The sequence below is a fragment of the Phaethon aethereus genome (genome assembly GCF_964289735.1).
Source record: "Phaethon aethereus genome assembly, chromosome: 6".
NCBI lineage: Eukaryota > Metazoa > Chordata > Aves > Phaethontiformes > Phaethontidae > Phaethon > Phaethon aethereus.
In genome coordinates, this window is record NC_138580.1 from 31,993,711 (window position 1) to 32,007,006 (window position 13,296).

Genomic DNA, 13,296 nt, shown 5'->3' on the forward strand with positions numbered 1-13,296 from the left:
TTTCCAGTAGAGGGGGCTGTAATACTAGGTGTTGTCCTGGAATAAAATCGAAGTACTCCAGTAAAAATAGAAGCTGAGTATGAATTTGAGAACACTAATCCTGAGTCTCATATTTTTAAGAAATACTTAAAAGGGAGATGGTGTAACACAGTGATCACAATATCCAGTTTATATTCCATTTTCTAACAGTGTATGAAAACACTATTTTTAAAAATGGCAATAGTAGTCTCAATCAAAAACAAATGCATACTTCTGTATCAGAAACAAGGTTTTTTCACCTTGAAGCTTGACTTTTATTATCTTTCCTAGGACCAAGGCTATATGAACAAGATAGTGTGAAGTAAGTTACAAGGTAGATCTAGAGCACAGTAGCTCTTCTTGTTCCACAGTTATTGCTGCGGTACCATGCTTTACCTTATAGCAAAGTAGTTTAATCTGTGATAAGTGATAATGGGATAATTTACAGTAGAATATGTGCATGCATGGTAAAACCGTGTTTGGTTACTGTGGCACAGGAAATGAACTGCAAATTCAGACTTATTTATCTCCTGATAAAACTTTTTTCTATGTTTGTTCATAGCTTTGGAAGTGATCTCACACACAACCAAAGCTGGCATAACCCAGCAATTCATTCCATTTTCCACACTACACATTTCCTGTGCTTGTAAATGTTTTTGTGAGGCAATATGGTAAACCATGTCGGGGAACTAATGTAGTTCTAGATGAAGCCCCACTCCCACCACCCAAAAAGAGCTAACTTAAATTGGATCGGTTCCTCAGACTAGATTGTCAAGCAAATGGTACAAACTCTTGTACCTATACAAGAAGTTTGGGATAGGATAGAGGAAGTAAGACTTGTGTTAGCAGTGCAGACTTAAACTTGAAGAAACTGAGTATGAAATTGCTAATCCTGTCCTGTCTATTTCTTCAGTGCATTTCTTGCTCATTCTTACCTGTTTTCTCGGAGGTCTTCTGTACCCATAATTGAAACTCTGTTCAGGTCTCAAGTAGATTCACAGATGCAGTTAAACCCTTACAAAGACTTGCTGAATTCTGATAACTTTATTCTTTACAAGAGTGTGCCAAATAGTTTTTTGTCAGGTCTTAATTTCTATTTATTTAGTTAGCTTTGTTTAGTAGTAATTAGTATTTCTGAAATATATTTTTTTCCTTTTCACATTTCACCTTGCCTTTTCACATACCCACTTGAAGTTTTTAATGTATTCCATGTGTAATTAATATGATTGTGGCTTGTATTATGTCTATCACTGTGGCTGAGCACTCAACAATGATTGGAAAAAAAGAGCAAATGTTGACAGCAGACTGCTATGTATTAAGTAAGTGTTTGTATCGTTACAACCTGTTCCCCAGCTGCATAAAAATACCGCCTGCTGGCTGTAGCCTTGTTAAAATATCCCAACAAATGTATCTGCTGCCTGAAAATTGGCAAGTAGTGGCCATGTAAGAGAGAGCAGATGCCTAAAATAAGGACCCTTTCATGAAGTTAACTTGCTAATTGCCTCCACTGCATTAGGAATTGCATTAGGGCTAAACATACACTTTATGCTGGGAGCTGTAAGTAATGTGGTGAGAGTAGGATGCATACAGCCAGTACCCAGATATTTTTGGCTGTTGTAGACTTCTTGCAGTTTTCAAATGCAGCTCAAAGCAGAGCATTCATTGGAGTCATATTTTAATGAAGTCACGTGGGTGGGCAAATAAAATGTATGAAATCATTACTGAAGAAGAAAATAATAAATTTCTAAGCCAGTGTTTCCATTGCTGTTCTGGATGTATAAAAAGAGAACTTCGTTCATTAATCATGTAAACCATTTAGTAGTTAGCAAAGGAAGCTTCAGTTCTGGGAATCCTCTAATTTATTTTTCATTCTTTCTATTATACCACTTCAATAGCATTTTGTTGATGTAACTCCTAGTACAAAACTTGTTATAGTTCTAAATGAAAATTGGAAGAAAGCATTCCCCAACTTTGAAAGTGTTTCCAAATTTTTTTTTTTAGGTCCAAATTTGGTATTTAAGATCAGGTTTGCATCAAAAATACTAATCCCCTGCCCTTGTGTCATGTGTTTGCTCATGATCCTTTGTATTTATTTGAAGATGGTTTTTATTTTGGGGATTATAGCATGTTTTGTTCATGAGTATGTGGAAGTGATTTCATTTTTACGTCTATACAAGTAGATACGGTTGACATTCATTCTCACGGGCTGCTAGGTGACACTTGGATTCTTTTAGGAAGCATTAATTTTTTATTTACTGGATCTTGTGCAGTGTTTCAGATCTTAAGTCATCCTTTAATACAGAGATTAATGTTTGAATGCTCCTAGAGGACAGATATGAGAGTGTGTCTGGTGGTAAGATCCGTATAGTCTACAGTAACGGCAGAAACTTGGGGGAAGGTGGAAATTCATGTTCTCTAGTTCCAGACCTGGGAGGAATACCTGCTGAGTTAAATTTTTGTTCATCTGAATGGTTGTCTTGAGTTCTGAGACACTGGCTTGGAAAATGTTTATTGGATATTGTGTGTGTGTCTATGAGGGAGACCCATGAGGTCTGGGGAGCTGAGCCACACAGTTGCAGTCTGCATAAGCTGAGCAAAGGTGTACAAAGTTCTGGCACATGTAGGTTGTTGGTAAGTGGGTGGGCATTGTTTTGTTTCGTGCTCTTAGTTTTTTATTCTTAGTCATCTTTTTTCCAGCTGCAGTATACCTGTCAGGGGGTAGGCATGGTTCTAGTCTCAAGAGTTTTTGCTATTCCCATGGTCTGTATCGAACAGAATGTTTTGGTAGACATTAACAGTATGGGAACATACAGTGTCTTTTCCTATAGGAGACTTTTTAGGTCCTTGGGGGAGCAGATGAGATGTCCTCTTTTATTTGAGCTTGGACATGTAGCTTCAGGGGGTAGGGGGCAGGAAATCAGTCTTAACGTTGTTGAATTCTTCACTCCAGCCCCACCATAGATTAATTTTAGTTGACAAAGTCAGACAATCTTTCTTAATCCAATTCTTGGAACCTGAAAGTGCTATTCTTTGGATTGGAGTGCAGAACTATAGTACTTAATTTAAGCTTACCCTTTTCTTCAGAAAATGTTTTAGGAAGGCACAGAAGAGTACAAAGGTAGTATGTATTTTCATGGTTTTTTTTCTGAAAACTCACTTAACCGAGTTCTCAACCAGCAAGAACCTATCAATGATAGAAATGTGTCCTGGTTTTCACATTTGTTTGGTTTTTTCGGTCACTACATTGTTCTGTGTTCCCCACAATGTTTTTTAGTAGCTTTAAAACTGAATTTTCTACTTACTATAAGCAAATGCTTTCTAAAAAGGTCAAAGATTCTTTGCTTGAGCCTTTCCTGTCTACAGTATGTTGGCAGTCATTATATTGTGTCTAACTGAAAAGGCAGAAGAGGATCTTCCTTTGTCAAAACAGAATTTAGAGTATTCATTTGTAATCTAGTTCGTGTATATATGCATTCAGATCATAATGGTGCATGGTGCCAATACCTTGGCCTTTTGGTAGTGAATGTTCTAGAAGTTTAACTGAACTTGGAGCACTCTCTTTTTCTCTGCAGTTGAGAGCAATAAGGTAAAATTTGTGTTCTGTATGTGTATAATAATGAATATACATGTGTTTATACATGTTTGTATATATACACACATGCATGTATATATACACCTAAATTGTGGTTTTCATAAGGGGAAGTCTTGGTGTAATCATTTTGGGAAAAGTATAGTAATTTTGAGTTCTATATGCTACTGTGTGGTATTTCATCTGGAAGAAAAAAATTAAACCTTAGACCATATTTTCTGGATAGGGTTTTTTAATTTATACATGCAGTGAAATTGAGAGAGGGAATAAACCTCTTGTTTAAAGTTAACTTAATCTCAGAAACGTGAATCTAAACTTGCAGTTGTCATCATATACAATTAACAAGAGGCTTGTCACCAGCTGTAGCAAGGTCTGTTTATTGCCTGTAGAAGGAGCATTTTCAACTCCACCAAAAAACATATTTGTTGATTTTTATATTAACATAGAAAGGTGCAGATGGCATACTTTTTCTTGCATTGCTGCCTTCTATGTTCTCTTTATAATCTTTTCTTTTTCTAATAGTTTATTCTGATTCCAGTTTAGTGGGGTTTTTTTCTTTTGCTTTCTCTGATCTGTATGTTCTCTCTCTCTTTATTTGACAGACACTATGGAGCATTCACTATTAAGCCATTTGGGCAGCTCTAATGTACCTGTACTGATTTTTCTTATCCAGTCCTTCCCGTGTGCCTGAGATCCATCATCAACATACCAGCTAGCAGCTGCCTGTTGTGAAACTTGGGGTCAGTTGTTTTATTGCAATGTTTGCTATTTACAAATTGGTAAATAATAAAACATGCTCAGATGGAATTTATCGTAGTCTGCAATATTACTTAGCTGCTTCTTGCATGTTTGTATACTTCTAATAATTCTCTTATGTAAAACAAACTTTATATAATCCATGTTATTAATTCCTGGGATAATAGTGTATATATTAATTCCATCATAATTTTCTGTCCAGTTCAACTTCCTAAGCTCTGTGTGTTTGAATTATTTTCCTTCAATGGAGATGGAAATCTTCAGCACTTGATTTTTTTGTTTGTTTGTTTGTTTCTGAAACTGTTTTAATTTCTCTGACAACTCAACTGTCTCCCTTCTTCTCTGTATTTTGTGTGATTTACAGTGGTTTGTATTCATGGAGTTATATTCTGGCAGGTGCTTAGTTGTGCTTTTTATTGTGAAAAAGGTACTGCTTTTAGTTACCTATACTTTTTAAAAAAAAAAAAATCAGTATTTTAATAAAATTAAGCTAGGGAAGAATACATTTTTTCCACATGTTAAAATTTGTGTCCATTTCTTATTTGATAGCCTTTAAACAGCCCAGTGATTTGTAGCAAGGGCTTGCTATTTGAGGTGTGACTTGTCTATGTATGTCTGTATGATTTACCCCAGATGTGGCTTTTAAAAAAAAAAAAAAAAAAAAAAAATCAAACCAAAAAAAACAACCACCAAAGTTTGCCAGTGTGAAACTAAGTGTAATACTTTACTCTTCTGTTGGGACCAGGCAGTAGAGAGGAGAAAATATGTTTGTGTCCCCCATAGTCTAATAGGAGTCAAAACTAAAGAAAGAGTAAGAGAAATAGACTGGGACTGAAGTCCTGGAAGGTTGATGTAATGAAAGCTAAGGTGGGTAGGGAGACTGGCACTAGGTGGCCATGGAACCTACAGATTTAGGAAAGCAGTACACAATGTGATGTGGAGCTAATAGGTCATGGAGAGAAACTGAAATATTGAGATTAAAGGGCTAGAAGGGAGGGTTGAAGATGAGTAAGTTTTTTAAAAAAACAAACAAACAAAACCAAAACACAAAAACGGAAACAAACAAAAAAACCACCCCCAAAAAAAAAACCCACCACCCAGAATGCTGAAAAGGCCTGAGCTAAGAAGGTACGGTTAGAAAACTAAGATAGTTTGAGTCTGTCTTATGGCATAGTAAGAATGGGAAGAAAGGACTCAAATCGGTTAAGTAGCGAGAATAAAACGGATAGGAGTTCCGTAAGTGGGATACAGAGCAGCTGACATGCAAAGGGAAACTGCAAGAGAATTTGATCTTAGGAAGAATAAACAGAATGGTACAGATATTCTAAAAATTGTTCTTGCCAGCACATAAAATGGTAGTCCTGTTTTCTAGATCTTGCTGTCCTGTCAGCAGCTAGTGGCATCCACTGGCAAGTTACTTAATCAGTCCATTGCCTAGCTCTTGGTTTACAAATAGGACAGCTATTGGTTACTCAGCTCAAGTTTTATAAATCTTGAGTTTTGGCTACTGAAAAATAATGTAAGCATTATTATAAATTCCCCTAGTAATGCATTGCTCTAATCTATGTTAGAGAGAATGCAAAAGTAAAAAAAAAGAATTGGTTAAGTAGCTTTGCACTGCAACATGTTACATTTTTTCCCAATCCAAGTAGAGAGAGGATAGAATTGCTTTAATAACTTGACGTACTTTAAGGTTTTAGGATCAATGAACAAAAACTTTATTTTCAAGTAAATTAATTCTGAACTCATTCTAAGATTCCCTACTTGTAAGTAAAGGAAGATATTTCTTGCCGCTATTGACTTTACCTCTGTACGTAATGGAAATGTGATTTTGCCTTTTTGAACTAAGTCTATCTAGCTGATGCAATATTGAAATGGACCGTAAATTTTCATTGAAGCGTTATTAACTGTAGTAAATTGGACACACTTTGAAATAGAGGAAACAACATAGCATTTTTTTCCTTCTCTTTAGGAATCGAGGTTGCATTCTGTGAGAAGAAATTTTTCACAACATTCATCTGAGTCTGAAACCTTCGATATAAATGAAGTCCCCATTTTCATCCTAGAAAAGATTACAGAATGGAAGATAAAATTCTTACATTGCCTTCTACAGATCCTGTAAAACAGATTTTTAGCTATCTATTTTGCTAACATACCCATCACGTGGAGCATATGTTCTTCCTAACTTCTAACATTTGTCTGAAAATGCCTAGGTTAAAATACAACTCCTTTTTGTAAAGAAATAAAATGAAATTTTGTAGTTGGGACAGGTAAAAACACGTGAAACCATGATTTTATCCTGCATTTCTGTAGTAAAAATACTGTTACGGGACAAAATGGTGAATTCTGATATACAGCCTACTGTATAAACTTTGGTTACTAACATAGATTGAAAGCCAGCATACTTTTACTAAAGGGGAAAATTGACATTTGATTTCTAGATTACATAAACTTAAAAGATCCATTAGTTACACAGTAAAAGCCATTTTCTGACATACTGACAGCATTTATGTGCTGTGGGTTAAAATTTAGTTGTTTAAATCTATGTACATTTTGTTTCAATTCCATAGAGTTTGTCTGCTTCTAATTTTCTGTTGCAGTCAGTGTTCTCTACTTTCATAAAGTGTTTTACTTATGTGTCATTTTAGTGCTTGGGAATAATAACTTTTTAAAATAAAATTTGGACCACTAGTTCAATAATTATTCTCATGAGGCTGACATTTTTCTTGCATATGGTAAGCAATAAATTTGGCTTTATGGTCTATTCTAAGAAGCTACAGAAAAAAGCAAGAATTTACTTCTTACCATTACAAGACCGTTGAAGACTCCTCCTTGCTGCTTTGTTGTTTTTTTTTTTCCCTGTTGTCTGTACAAAACTTAGGAACTCCTTGGCAGTATCACAAGTTGAGATGAAATACTACTTTCCTCAACTGCAAGAAGATAATTTTCTCTTTTTTTTTTTTGCCTTGCTTTTCCTCTCACCCTCTGTAGGATTCCTATGTTTTGTAAAAGTCCAATTTCTCAAAGGTTAAAATAAAGACCCTGTAGTTAATAGGAGTGCAAGCTATGGCTTATTGCCTACGTACCACTGAGGTCTTTATGTATGTAAAATATCCTTGAGCTTTTAGATTTTTTTACTTGCTCTGTAGTAATCTGGGAGTTTTCTTTTGTTGGGGGTATTTTTTCCTTTTTAATCATTAAGGGACCTTAGAGTGGGCATTATAGTCAGTAAATAATCCATGCATAATATGTAAATATATTTAAAGATGATTCTAGCAGTCAATAGCATTCTTTCATATTGTGCAGGAAGAGAGGTGGAGTCTGGTTCTGTTCTAACGCTGTTTTGAAATTGTTGTGAAAGGAGATGCCATGTACTGTGTCTTGGTTGCAAGTTTCCTCAAGTGACTTTCCACCTTTTGCTAGGTAGGAAATTCTGCACAAATATAATTGAATAGTTTCTCTTTTAAAAAACTTGTTACTACAGCAGCTGTGGGGGATTGTTTTACCAGTAAGTATCAAAGATATGCAATTTGTTGGATACTGGGGATCTCAGTCTGGTTTTGAGGGGGGAAATAATCTTCTGCTGTAGATTGTCATGTTTCTGAGGCAGTCTGTACCACTAACAACATCTGTCCAGTTCTGTTTTATTTTTAGATTTTAGAATTCATCAATATAAATGTATTAAAGAAATCTTGGCACACTGTAACAATAATTCATTTCCATGGAAGAATTTTTACATGGTAAATACTTTTTTTTTAGTGAAGTGCTGTTTCTGAAGATGCTGAAGAAAGGTTGCGTGTTCTGTTACAACCTTACTTCTTGTATTGTGAAACAAATACTTATTTGACCTAGGATTCAGAAGATGTAGTCCCAAGTCCTTGTTTTTGTAATTCACAATTCATTTACCAAACATGACTTCCCTGTTTTTAAAATGCTTTAGAGATACAAGAAGTAAATTTTCCAGCAGGTACTATGTTAAAAAAACCGTGTGCTCACATGGAAAGTCTTTTGAACTAATTGATTGAAAGAGTGCAAATACTGTCCAGTCATTTACACATTGTCAGACTGTGGTTCTAGTCCAGATACTCACAAATGCAGTTTATTTTCCATTAGTTGGTACAGATGTTAGGTTGTTGCTAATGAGTTGATCTGATGGCCTTTACTTCAAAGAACATTGACTTTGTTTTCGCTTGCATGTGAACTTGATCATTTGGAAGGATATTCAGTATTAGGCACAGAAGTATAGCTGCGGTGGTGTTCTGTGGGGCCTGTAACATCAGAGTGGAGTTACTGTTAGTTAGAATTGTATCACCAGGTCTTAAACAATGCTTTGTTTTGATTTGAGACACCTAGAAGAGACAAAGATGAACCTCTGAACGTTTGCTTTCCTCCAGGAACCACAGGTCACTGTTGAAATACTGAGGGCGCTCTGCTGACATTGTAGGTCATCTTTCTTCAAAAAGCTTGCCAAGAATGATGGCATAGCATCAATCAGTAGCAACTGAACCTTTAAGCTTCCAGTAGTTGAATCCTTCTGTAGACACAACTGAGGAACAATAACTGACTTCTGTAATTTTGTTACAGGGATACACAAATGATATGTGCTGAGAAAGAACTACATCATTTCCTCAGGTAGTGCCTAAAATTGCATTATCTTGATGTTCTAGCATTTGTGACTCTTTAATCTCTTATACTACACAGTATTACTCTTCTGACACTTCAAATTTCTGTAATAGGGAAATTCCTGTACTTTTATACAGAAGTCACTTCGTTAACTGCAGACATTAAGATCCTGATCCCTCACTGATTTTGGGGATTGGAGAAGGGTAACATTCTCTGTGGTCTTCTACAGTGTCCCATTGATAGTTGTAAGGCTTTACACATGTGCTAGGAAGGAACACATCAGATTAGGACATTCAGTAGCTAATGGCAAATAATCATCTTTGCACTACTTATCACATTCCCCTATTAGCAGACTAAATTAATTTTCTGGCTTCCATCCCCTAGAATTTAGAGACCCTGCTGATATTTTCTGTTTTCTATTGAGCTAGCTGTTACAGTATTTCTAGCAACCATTGTCTATTTAATGTTATATTTATATGGCAAAATGTTAGTTCTAGCATTATTAGATAACACTGGATAAAAACCTGTAGACAAGCAGAAAAGTTAACAATGTAATCTTCTGTATTTTTATGTGTTTGATCAAGGACTATTTTCCTGCCTTAAATAGAAATTTGTAGTTCACTAGCTTTTGGTTCCTGCTACTTCTAATCTTAAGCATCAGAAGTCCATTCAACATCGCTGAAAAACTTTACACTTTTCATATTAAATTGTCAGTTCTTTGTATGCTGATACTTAATTTTTGAAAATACTAGGTCAATGAGTAAACTGCATTCCAATAGTAACTGAGCAAAAACTAGTAGAACACATGGTTCTCTTGAAATGTTTTTCTGTTTAATATGGTTCTAAAATGTGAGAAGTTGTATGGTTGTAAAATAGTTTTTTTACAGTAAAATAGTTTTGTGGCTTTGTAATGTTGAAGTACTAGAATAGTTTCAATTCACCTGGTGTAAAAGTTTGTTTCCTATTAAAGTAAAAAACACAGTTTAAATCAGTATTTTAAGGATCCAAAACATAATGCCAGTGTCTTGATACACATGTGCAATCCTGTAATGCAAATTCTTATATGCTGTTACACGGAATCCAGTTAGAAATATAGAAAGCCAAACAGTAATATGTATCTCTCATTTTAACAGTGTTTAATAATGTAGCTAAGATGTAATGGGAAAGTGTAGGTCTTGTAAGGCCTTCTTAAGACTTTGAGTCTCAAATAATTTTTAGAAGTACTGAAACTGTAATTTTGAGGGCCTCGCATGGTCATTTTGTACCTTTCGGTGGAGCTGCAGTCTACGTAAGTGTGTACGTTAAACAGAATACTGTTCATAATATCTCCAGTTGGTTTTAATGAGATAAACTAGAACATCTAGTTTCATTCTAGAATGCGTGATTTTTGTTGGTCACATGGCTGTCTTATTTGATACTGTATTTTAGATACAGATGATCTAGTTACTGCAGCCTTGATAAGTGAGATACTGTGGATGTGCATAGATAAAAGCTTAATAAACTTGAAGATCTCATTTTAGAGAACTGTTAGCAATTTTATAAATCATAAAGCTCTTTCTGCTGAAACTACTTGTAATACAGCAATAATAAACAAGTTTCTGTAGTTTGTAACTTCTAATAAAGTTCTGGGTTGGCAAGTAAAAGTTTAATTCGAACTGGTCCCTATCTGCTGCTTGGGCTGTAACTTTTATTTAATTGTAGTATTGATGAGTAGTTTAAATATGGGTTTAGAAAAAAATATGAAAAATTGAATTGATAAACTCTTATCATTAAACTATGCTTTTGCAGTCATTAAAACAAACTATCATTGTCATCTGTTAACTATTTTTAGAATGTTAAATATTATTGCAGAAAAGCTGGCTTTTCTGCTGAAGTTAACATGTTTAACAAGACTGTGTTCCTGTTACATGAACAAAGTTATTCCTTCAAAAGGGGGGGGGGGGAAATTTGGGTGAAGAAAAACAAAATTTTTTAATTACCAAACCAAGGAGCCTTCAGAATGGAACACTGCTGCTTTCCTAACAGCTTTAAATAAACTATGGACAGATCCGTTCTAATCAAATCATTTTACATGAAAAAATAACTGAATATCAGTGTTTTGTTTTAGTTAAAGTAATAGTTCTTGGGGGTGGGGATGTGAAAAATACTTGACAATTAAATTGCGTAATTTTTCTGATGGAATTTCTTTGCTTTTTCTGTCGTTATCCTGTCCCAAGCAAAAACTTTACATTTGCCTTCAGTCATAAAACGAAGCAAGCCAAAAAAGAAGTTCGGAAAGCAACTGTGAAGTTCAAAAGCATTGCAGTTTGAGATGATTAATATCTAGGAGTTTTTTAATTTATTGAGTCCTGTAGCTGTTCAGATAGCCTCAGATTCTGGAGATACCTGGCTAATTTAGCTTGTGTTTATAATTTGCCCCTTGTATCTGGTAAATGTGTCTGTCTTCTGTTTAAAAACATTCTGTGTCAGTGATGACTGATCCATAGCCAATAATAGTGCTGATTATTTATTTTTAAGTGGTCCTCTTATATTCCTTTAAGCTGCAAACATGGGTGGTTATGATCCCAAGTGGGAAACACGTTTGGTCCAAATACTTTACATTTTGATTTTGTCAGAGGAACTGAGTTAACCCTTCTGTTTCTTGTTAGTCGAGTCGGTTTTGGTGTTGGTGAAATCTTTGTAAATAGTAATAACTTATTCTTTAGGTAATTGATACAGTTTTAAGGTATTTGTATATTTGATGCACACTATGCTCTAACCTCAAGCGTAGGAATGGATCTTTAAAGGCTGTGCAGCTTGTAGTAGTGAATGTATTCCAGGTAAGCTCATGCACTCAAATGTTGGAGTGAATACCCTTCTGGCAGATAGACCACCAGTGATGTTTTTGTCCCAGTGGTGGTCTAACAGGCTGGCAAGTGTCAGATGTTCTCCTCTCAGATGACAGCCACTTCTAAATCATGTGATTGAGCAGGAGTCATTTGTCATGATTGCGATACTACTGAAAAATTTTATAGCCCTTCTTACCATGTCCTTGTTACATATTTTAAAATTTAAAACACTGCTTCTTTTGAAGTTTTTTGAAGTTAATGTAGCATTAAAGCAGTATGATTTCTTCTGCTTTTAACATACTAGCCCATATCCTAATCAGAAGGAGAGGTGCCTTTAAGGGAATGTTTGCTATGGATTGTGGCATAGCTGAGTCTCTGAATTGCAGATTTAGTAGCTTATGAGCTTTCTTGAGTTTTGGTGTCCCTTTAAAAATTAAATGCTTGTAAGTAAATTTCCCTGAATTTTTATTTATTATTTTTAGCTTTTACTTTGATATTGTGTGTGCACAGACAAGGAAAATCTTCTTTGCGTGCACTGTTTTCATCATTTTCCTTATGCTTTATGATTTTAATCAACAGGAAGCTCAGATGACTTGAGAAAAGAACATACTGCTGTCAGGTACTGTCTCCCATTCTTGATCTTTTAAGATGCTGGGGGAGGCAAAGTTTAAACTGTATTTTATTAAATGGCTTATACAGGTCATATTTGGTTTTGGAGAAGAGAAGGCATTCTTGTAAATAGGCTTTGTATTAAAGTTGTTTTATAACAGATGTTGCAAAAACAAGTGTGTTGTTTTTCTAATTCTAGCAAGAGAAATTTCATCAAAAAGGGGTGCCAACACCACTTGTCTACAGTGTTGATACCAAATACGGAGAGCCTGCCTTGGACACCAATAACAGCTAATGGTGAGCAATCAGCATGGAGTCAGGAGCAGAGGGACATCTCTTTCAAAACATCGGTTTCAAGCATCAGATGATGTCCTTAACGTTCAGTAAGTTTTTAGTAATGTAGCAAGAAGGACAAAAATGCCTCCTGCACAAGTGTTTTCAAACCTCCCATGACACTGACAACAGGGAACAAAGTACATCATGAGCAAGGGACAGGAACAACCCTGATGTAAGGGTGGACAGTAAGGCTTTTTACCTCACTTTCTGATCAAAACTACTGTGCTGAAATGTTGCTGCCTCATTGTGCACTGAAGTATGTCAGTAGTCCAGCACTGGACATGCGCTCCTGTTGGTATGCTTTTGCTATCTTTGTATTATTTTTCCATTTTTTCAGAATAAAACCCAAAGAGGGGTCCTGGAAGCCTTCCAAGAAACATAGTTCCTTTGGATCAATTGGTCTATTGTTTGGCTCTTTTGCCTTTTAAAAAGTCTAAAAATTACATTAAGCTTCAATGAATGAATCACATGCTCTTGCAGTGGGGGTTACTGTGATACCTCAGTGAATCACAGTGTAGTTTTAGGAATCTGTTCTTC